Source organism: Microcebus murinus, unplaced genomic scaffold, assembly GCF_040939455.1.
Source record: "Microcebus murinus isolate Inina unplaced genomic scaffold, M.murinus_Inina_mat1.0 scaf034_hap2_Mmur4.0, whole genome shotgun sequence".
In the NCBI taxonomy this organism is placed as follows: Eukaryota; Metazoa; Chordata; class Mammalia; order Primates; family Cheirogaleidae; genus Microcebus; species Microcebus murinus.
This window is the reverse complement of record NW_027438980.1, coordinates 211,224-218,895: the sequence shown is the minus strand read 5'-3', so window position 1 is coordinate 218,895 and position 7,672 is coordinate 211,224. Positions and strand designations below refer to the sequence as shown.

Below are 7,672 nucleotides of genomic sequence, written 5' to 3'. Positions count from 1 at the left end.
TCTCAAGGTTTCCTCCAGCGTGTCGGTTCCCACAGAGCAGACCTTTGGTCTGAGACCTGACAGTCCAGAAGCCACGCATGCTGCCGCGTGACGGCGGTGTCGCGGCTTGGGACAAGAGGAGGCCCCACGGTGCGGGCTGGGGCGCCAGGCACCGCGGCGGGCGCTGAGGGTGGGGGTGACCCCCGCCCGGGGCCGCCGCCTCGCTCCCAGAGAGGGGACAGAACAAGAGGCAAAACAAAACAAAAAAAAAAAAAAAAAAGAAGCCTACGGCACCCGGTATTCCCAGGCGGTCTCCCATCCAAGTACTAACCAGGCCCGACCCTGCTTAGCTTCCGAGACCAGACGAGATCGGGCGCGTTCAGGGTGGTGTGGCCCTAGACGGCGGAGGGCGCCCCTGCCCCGCTCAAGAAGCCGAGCCTCTCTGCGCTTCCCCGCCGCCGCCTCCCGCCCCAGGCCCCGCGCCGGCGCTGACCCGCACCGGGCGGGCCTGTTGAGTTCACCGGCCGGGTCCGGCGGGCTCCGAGGGACGGGGGTGACAGGCGGGGCGGGGCGGGCAGGGAGCGGCGGGCCGGGGTGGGGGGCTGTCTCTCTATACACACACACACACACACACACACACACACTCACACTCACTCACTCACACTCACACAAGATGCGCCTCCACGGCTGGACTCGCCAAGGTGGAGACCTTCCAGCCCCCTTCCTCTCCTCGCCTGGCCCACCCCCAGCTCGTGGCCGCCCCCGCCGCCGCCGCCGCCGCCGCCGCCGCCGCCGCCGCCGATTGCGCACGCGCGGGTCGCCCGCCCTTTGACCCCAGGCAGGGGCCGCCCTCCCCGACAACCCCTTTCAGCTGCGCCCCCCACCCTGTGGGTGGGCTGCCGCCTATTCCCCCGGGCCGGGCTGGGGCACAGCGCATGGGGGAGGGGAGCGAGTGTATGGGGCGTCTCTCTCTCTCTCTTGGGATGTGTCCCATGGGTGGGGTGGCGTGGTTAGTGGGGCGCTGAAGAAATCAGTCCCCTCCATCTCCTACCTCTGGAAAACGCCCAAGCCCTTGGAGAACTGCCGGCAACGCGACCGTGGGGGCCGGGACCCTCCTCTGTGTCCTCCTGTGGCCCAGTCCAAGGGGCCTGGGCCTGGCCGGGGCTGCATTGGACCCCGACCCCCCTGGCGTGTGGACTCGCTAAAAATCGGCGATTAGATATTGGATTCCAGCTTCATTGAGGTCATTTCACTAATGAGTGCACCGGAAAGAGTTTCCTAATCCATCTGTGAGGGTGGCAACTGAAAGAGAATTTTAAAGCTGACAGAATAGGCGAGGAAAGGCATAGGAGATTTCCACACCCAGTAAGGAAGCCTTTCCCGAAATGGAAGAAAGAAACGAGCAAACAGAGACACCGGTAGCCCGCCAGGATCAGAGTCTGCCCCCGAGAGAAAGTACCCTGACCAGGTTCACCCGTGGGTGGGTGGCGAGCTAGCGGCATTCAGAAGAGCGAGGCCCGCAGTCTGTGCAGAAGACACCTGCACTCGGGTGTGTGTGGCGGCACGATTCACAAGCAGCTCCAGATGTTAAGCCAAGGAGAAGCCAGGGAGTTCCCAACGCCCCAGGTGTCCTCAGCCCACGACTGGCTGCTGGGGGAATGCGAAGCCCGGCTCCTTGTCTCAGAGCGGGACAACCAGGAGGTGTGACGTACACCCCGGGGTTCCCAGGAGGATCAGGCTGAAGCTGGGACTTGGCCTCAAAGTGTCCCCTCGCACGGCCACCCCCTTCCCCTTCCTGCTCCTCTACTCCTGGTGCCCCTCCATCCAGGGGCCAGACCTTAAAGAGTCACCCGCAAGAGAATCCTGGTCCCAAAGGAGCCTTCTGGGGGACCCGTGCTGAGAGAGGTTGTGGGCATGGCCCGCTGGGGCTCTGCCCGACCCAGGGCTGAGAGATGCAACCTCCCAGCTCTGGGTCCCTGCAGGGGAAGCGTTGGCAAGCACAGGGCCAGTCCTCCAAAGGCCCAGGTGCAGGGAGCCCAGGCCAAGCAGCCTGTGGAAGAAGCCACCCCGGGAACACGACTGCAGGCCACGGCCCTTCCCACCTCCTCCTCCTCCTCCTCCTCCTGCTCCTCCACCCCCCCCCGACCTCCCACCCCCACCCCCGACATGGCGCAGGGCTCAGAGACACCTCAGACACTTGCTACCCAAAGTGCAAAGGGCATCAGTTGCTCCTCCAAACCCCCCCCCCCGCCCAGCAGACCGCGTTGTCCAGCCAGCCCCCGGGCCTCCCTGGGGTGCCCAGCACAAAAGTGCAGACAACCACCGGACCCTCAATCTCAGTTTTCGGATGTTTTTGCCACTCTAAGGACCCGCAGGCCAGCTGGGCCTTCTGGCAGGACAGAGAGCCCCGGAATCCGACGTGGAGAGCTGGGTGTACGTCCCCACGAGGAGGCGGTCCCCACCTCCGCGGCTCTCCCCTTGCGGGGGGGAAAAGCAGCCACGGGGCCTCAGAGAAGACACCAGGCTGGGCGCCCGCCCCACAGTGGGGGCACGTCCCCCGCAGGCCACTTAGCGACGGCCGCCGGCCGGCGGACGGTTGGGTGGCGCGAGACGCTGCGGCCGCCCTGCTACCGGGTTCCTGGGAGGGCGTCCTGGAACCAGCGTCCACACCAAGCCCTTGGAAGGCCCAGGCGACGGAGGAGCCCCGTCAGGCAGGGGCCGAGGACGGTGACGGCCCGGGCGGGGAGGAGCGTGTCAGGCAGGGGCAGAGGACGGTGACAGGTGACAGGCCGGGCGGGAAGGAGTCAGTCAGGCAGGGGCCGAGGAGGAGACGGGGCTGGGTAAGGGTTAGGGTTAGAGTCAGGGCACAAGTCACAATCGCAAAGACCTGGAAGCGACCCGAGTGCCCATCGACCCACGAGTGCGTAAATGAAATGTGGCGCGTGGACACCACGGAGTGCTATTCAGCTAGGAGGAGCAGCGGTGAGAGGGCACCTCTCGTGGTTCTCCTGGCCAGAGCTGGAACCCGTTCCAGTAAGCCAGGTAGCCCAAGAATGGACACACGAGCACCACGTGCTCGCGCTCACCAGCAAATGGGTACGAACCGACGGACACCCAAGTGGACACAGAGGAATCACCTTCATCGGGTGGGTGTCGGGCGGGTGGGGGGAGGGGATGGGCATACACCTCCATTAGGAATGGGGTGGGTGCGCACCGACTGGGGGATGGGCGCACTTGAGGCTCTGACCCGAGGGGGGAGGCTGGGAGAGGGCAACGTACCCGACCTTAACATTGGTACCCCCACAATACGCTGGAACAACATCAGAGGTTAATGAATAAGAACACAGGGGGGAGGGGGGCACGGGCAACACATGTCACCTTAATACTTGGACTCCCATCATCTGCTTGAAAAGAGAGAGAAAAGAAAATGCAATCATAGAGATAAGGGACACTTTTTAAACATAATGAATCCGAAGAGAAAAGTAAAAGGAGGCCTGTGGAGCAGGTCTGGGTGTGACTCCGGATCCCCCAACATCAGGTGCCACCACCAAAGATTCCTACGTGTAGCCCATAGAACCCCAAAAGCAACGGGACGAGTTCTGGTCACATACTCCCTCAAAATGACATCCTGGCCTTCTTCTGGAACTCCCTCCCCTCTCAGACTCTCAAGGTTTCCTCCAGCGTGTCGGTTCCCACAGAGCAGACCTTTGGTCTGAGACCTGACAGTCCAGAAGCCACGCATGCTGCCGCGTGACGGCGGTGTCGCGGCTTGGGACAAGAGGAGGCCCCACGGTGCGGGCTGGGGCGCCAGGCACCGCGGCGGGCGCTGAGGGTGGGGGTGACCCCCGCCCGGGGCCGCCGCCTCGCTCCCAGAGAGGGGACAGAACAAGAGGCAAAACAAAAAAAAAAAAAAAAAAAAAAGAAGCCTACGGCACCCGGTATTCCCAGGCGGTCTCCCATCCAAGTACTAACCAGGCCCGACCCTGCTTAGCTTCCGAGACCAGACGAGATCGGGCGCGTTCAGGGTGGTGTGGCCCTAGACGGCGGAGGGCGCCCCTGCCCCGCTCAAGAAGCCGAGCCTCTCTGCGCTTCCCCGCCGCCTCCTCCCGCCCCAGGCCCCGCGCCGGCGCTGACCCGCACCGGGCGGGCCTGTTGAGTTCACCGGCCGGGTCCGGCGGGCTCCGAGGGACGGGGGTGACAGGCGGGGCGGGGCGGGGCGGGCAGGGAGCGGCGGGCCGGGGTGGGGGGCTGTCTCTCTATACACACACACACACACACACACACACACACTCACACTCACTCACTCACACTCACACAAGATGCGCCTCCACGGCTGGACTCGCCAAGGTGGAGACCTTCCAGCCCCCTTCCTCTCCTCGCCTGGCCCACCCCCAGCTCGTGGCCGCCGCCGCCGCCGCCGCCGCCGCCGCCGCCGCCGCCGCCGCCGCCGATTGCGCACGCGCGGGTCGCCCGCCCTTTGACCCCAGGCAGGGGCCGCCCTCCCCGACAACCCCTTTCAGCTGCGCCCCCCACCCTGTGGGTGGGCTGCCGCCTATTCCCCCGGGCCCGGGCTGGGGCACAGCGCATGGGGGAGGGGAGCGAGTGTATGGGGCGTCTCTCTCTCTCTCTTGGGATGTGTCCCATGGGTGGGGTGGCGTGGTTAGTGGGGCGCTGAAGAAATCAGTCCCCTCCATCTCCTACCTCTGGAAAACGCCCAAGCCCTTGGAGAACTGCCGGCAACGCGACCGTGGGGGCCGGGACCCTCCTCTGTGTCCTCCTGTGGCCCAGTCCAAGGGGCCTGGGCCTGGCCGGGGCTGCATTGGACCCCGACCCCCCTGGCGTGTGGACTCGCTAAAAATCGGCGATTAGATATTGGATTCCAGCTTCATTGAGGTCATTTCACTAATGAGTGCACCGGAAAGAGTTTCCTAATCCATCTGTGAGGGTGGCAACTGAAAGAGAATTTTAAAGCTGACAGAATAGGCGAGGAAAGGCATAGGAGATTTCCACACCCAGTAAGGAAGCCTTTCCCGAAATGGAAGAAAGAAACGAGCAAACAGAGACACCGGTAGCCCGCCACGATCAGAGTCTGCCCCCGAGAGAAAGTACCCTGACCAGGTTCACCCGTGGGTGGGTGGCGAGCTAGCGGCATTCAGAAGAGCGAGGCCCGCAGTCTGTGCAGAAGACACCTGCACTCGGGTGTGTGTGGCGGCACGATTCACAAGCAGCTCCAGATGTTAAGCCAAGGAGAAGCCAGGGAGTTCCCAACGCCCCAGGTGTCCTCAGCCCACGACTGGCTGCTGGGGGAATGCGAAGCCCGGCTCCTTGTCTCAGAGCGGGACAACCAGGAGGTGTGACGTACACCCCGGGGTTCCCAGGAGGATCAGGCTGAAGCTGGGACTTGGCCTCAAAGTGTCCCCTCGCACGGCCACCCCCTTCCCCTTCCTGCTCCTCTACTCCTGGTGCCCCTCCATCCAGGGGCCAGACCTTAAAGAGTCACCCGCAAGAGAATCCTGGTCCCAAAGGAGCCTTCTGGGGGACCCGTGCTGAGAGAGGTTGTGGGCATGGCCCGCTGGGGCTCTGCCCGACCCAGGGCTGAGAGATGCAACCTCCCAGCTCTGGGTCCCTGCAGGGGAAGCGTTGGCAAGCACAGGGCCAGTCCTCCAAAGGCCCAGGTGCAGGGAGCCCAGGCCAAGCAGCCTGTGGAAGAAGCCACCCCGGGAACACGACTGCAGGCCACGGCCCTTCCCACCTCCTCCTCCTCCTCCTCCTCCTGCTCCTCCACCCCCCCCCGACCTCCCACCCCCACCCCCGACATGGCGCAGGGCTCAGAGACACCTCAGACACTTGCTACCCAAAGTGCAAAGGGCATCAGTTGCTCCTCCAAACCCCCCCCCCCCGCCCAGCAGACCGCGTTGTCCAGCCAGCCCCCGGGCCTCCCTGGGGTGCCCAGCACAAAAGTGCAGACAACCACCGGACCCTCAATCTCAGTTTTCGGATGTTTTTGCCACTCTAAGGACCCGCAGGCCAGCTGGGCCTTCTGGCAGGACAGAGAGCCCCGGAATCCGACGTGGAGAGCTGGGTGTACGTCCCCACGAGGAGGCGGTCCCCACCTCCGCGGCTCTCCCCTTGCGGGGGGGAAAAGCAGCCACGGGGCCTCAGAGAAGACACCAGGCTGGGCGCCCGCCCCACAGTGGGGGCACGTCCCCCGCAGGCCACTTAGCGACGGCCGCCGGCCGGCGGACGGTTGGGTGGCGCGAGACGCTGCGGCCGCCCTGCTACCGGGTTCCTGGGAGGGCGTCCTGGAACCAGCGTCCACACCAAGCCCTTGGAAGGCCCAGGCGACGGAGGAGCCCCGTCAGGCAGGGGCCGAGGACGGTGACGGCCCGGGCGGGGAGGAGCGTGTCAGGCAGGGGCAGAGGACGGTGACAGGTGACAGGCCGGGCGGGAAGGAGTCAGTCAGGCAGGGGCCGAGGAGGAGACGGGGCTGGGTAAGGGTTAGGGTTAGAGTCAGGGCACAAGTCACAATCGCAAAGACCTGGAAGCGACCCGAGTGCCCATCGACCCACGAGTGCGTAAATGAAATGTGGCGCGTGGACACCACGGAGTGCTATTCAGCTAGGAGGAGCAGCGGTGAGAGGGCACCTCTCGTGGTTCTCCTGGCCAGAGCTGGAACCCGTTCCAGTAAGCCAGGTAGCCCAAGAATGGACACACGAGCACCACGTGCTCGCGCTCACCAGCAAATGGGTACGAACCGACGGACACCCAAGTGGACACAGAGGAATCACCTTCATCGGGTGGGTGTCGGGCGGGTGGGGGGAGGGGATGGGCATACACCTCCATTAGGAATGGGGTGGGTGCGCACCGACTGGGGGATGGGCGCACTTGAGGCTCTGACCCGAGGGGGGAGGCTGGGAGAGGGCAACGTACCCGACCTTAACATTGGTACCCCCACAATACGCTGGAACAACATCAGAGGTTAATGAATAAGAACACAGGGGGGAGGGGGGCACGGGCAACACATGTCACCTTAATACTTGGACTCCCATCATCTGCTTGAAAAGAGAGAGAAAAGAAAATGCAATCATAGAGATAAGGGACACTTTTTAAACATAATGAATCCGAAGAGAAAAGTAAAAGGAGGCCTGTGGAGCAGGTCTGGGTGTGACTCCGGATCCCCCAACATCAGGTGCCACCACCAAAGATTCCTACGTGTAGCCCATAGAACCCCAAAAGCAACGGGACGAGTTCTGGTCACATACTCCCTCAAAATGACATCCTGGCCTTCTTCTGGAACTCCCTCCCCTCTCAGACTCTCAAGGTTTCCTCCAGCGTGTCGGTTCCCACAGAGCAGACCTTTGGTCTGAGACCTGACAGTCCAGAAGCCACGCATGCTGCCGCGTGACGGCGGTGTCGCGGCTTGGGACAAGAGGAGGCCCCACGGTGCGGGCTGGGGCGCCAGGCACCGCGGCGGGCGCTGAGGGTGGGGGTGACCCCCGCCCGGGGCCGCCGCCTCGCTCCCAGAGAGGGGACAGAACAAGAGGCAAAACAAAAAAAAAAAAAAAAAAAAAAGAAGCCTACGGCACCCGGTATTCCCAGGCGGTCTCCCATCCAAGTACTAACCAGGCCCGACCCTGCTTAGCTTCCGAGACCAGACGAGATCGGGCGCGTTCAGGGTGGTGTGGCCCTAGAC

At 63.8% G+C, this 7,672-nt stretch overlaps 3 non-coding genes across 3 annotated transcripts; all 3 read right to left on the bottom strand.

Moving 5' to 3' along the window:
* Positions 1–261: 261 nt before the first annotated feature.
* LOC142868537 (5S ribosomal RNA) lies at positions 262–380 on the bottom strand. Its single transcript, XR_012917483.1, has one exon. It is a non-coding gene; the product is annotated as a 5S ribosomal RNA (ribosomal RNA).
* A 3,522-nt stretch (positions 381–3,902) lies between these two features.
* On the bottom strand, positions 3,903–4,021 carry LOC142868536 (5S ribosomal RNA). The gene has a single exon (XR_012917482.1). It is a non-coding gene; the product is annotated as a 5S ribosomal RNA (ribosomal RNA).
* A 3,532-nt stretch (positions 4,022–7,553) lies between these two features.
* On the bottom strand, positions 7,554–7,672 carry LOC142868535 (5S ribosomal RNA). Its single transcript, XR_012917481.1, has one exon. It is a non-coding gene; the product is annotated as a 5S ribosomal RNA (ribosomal RNA).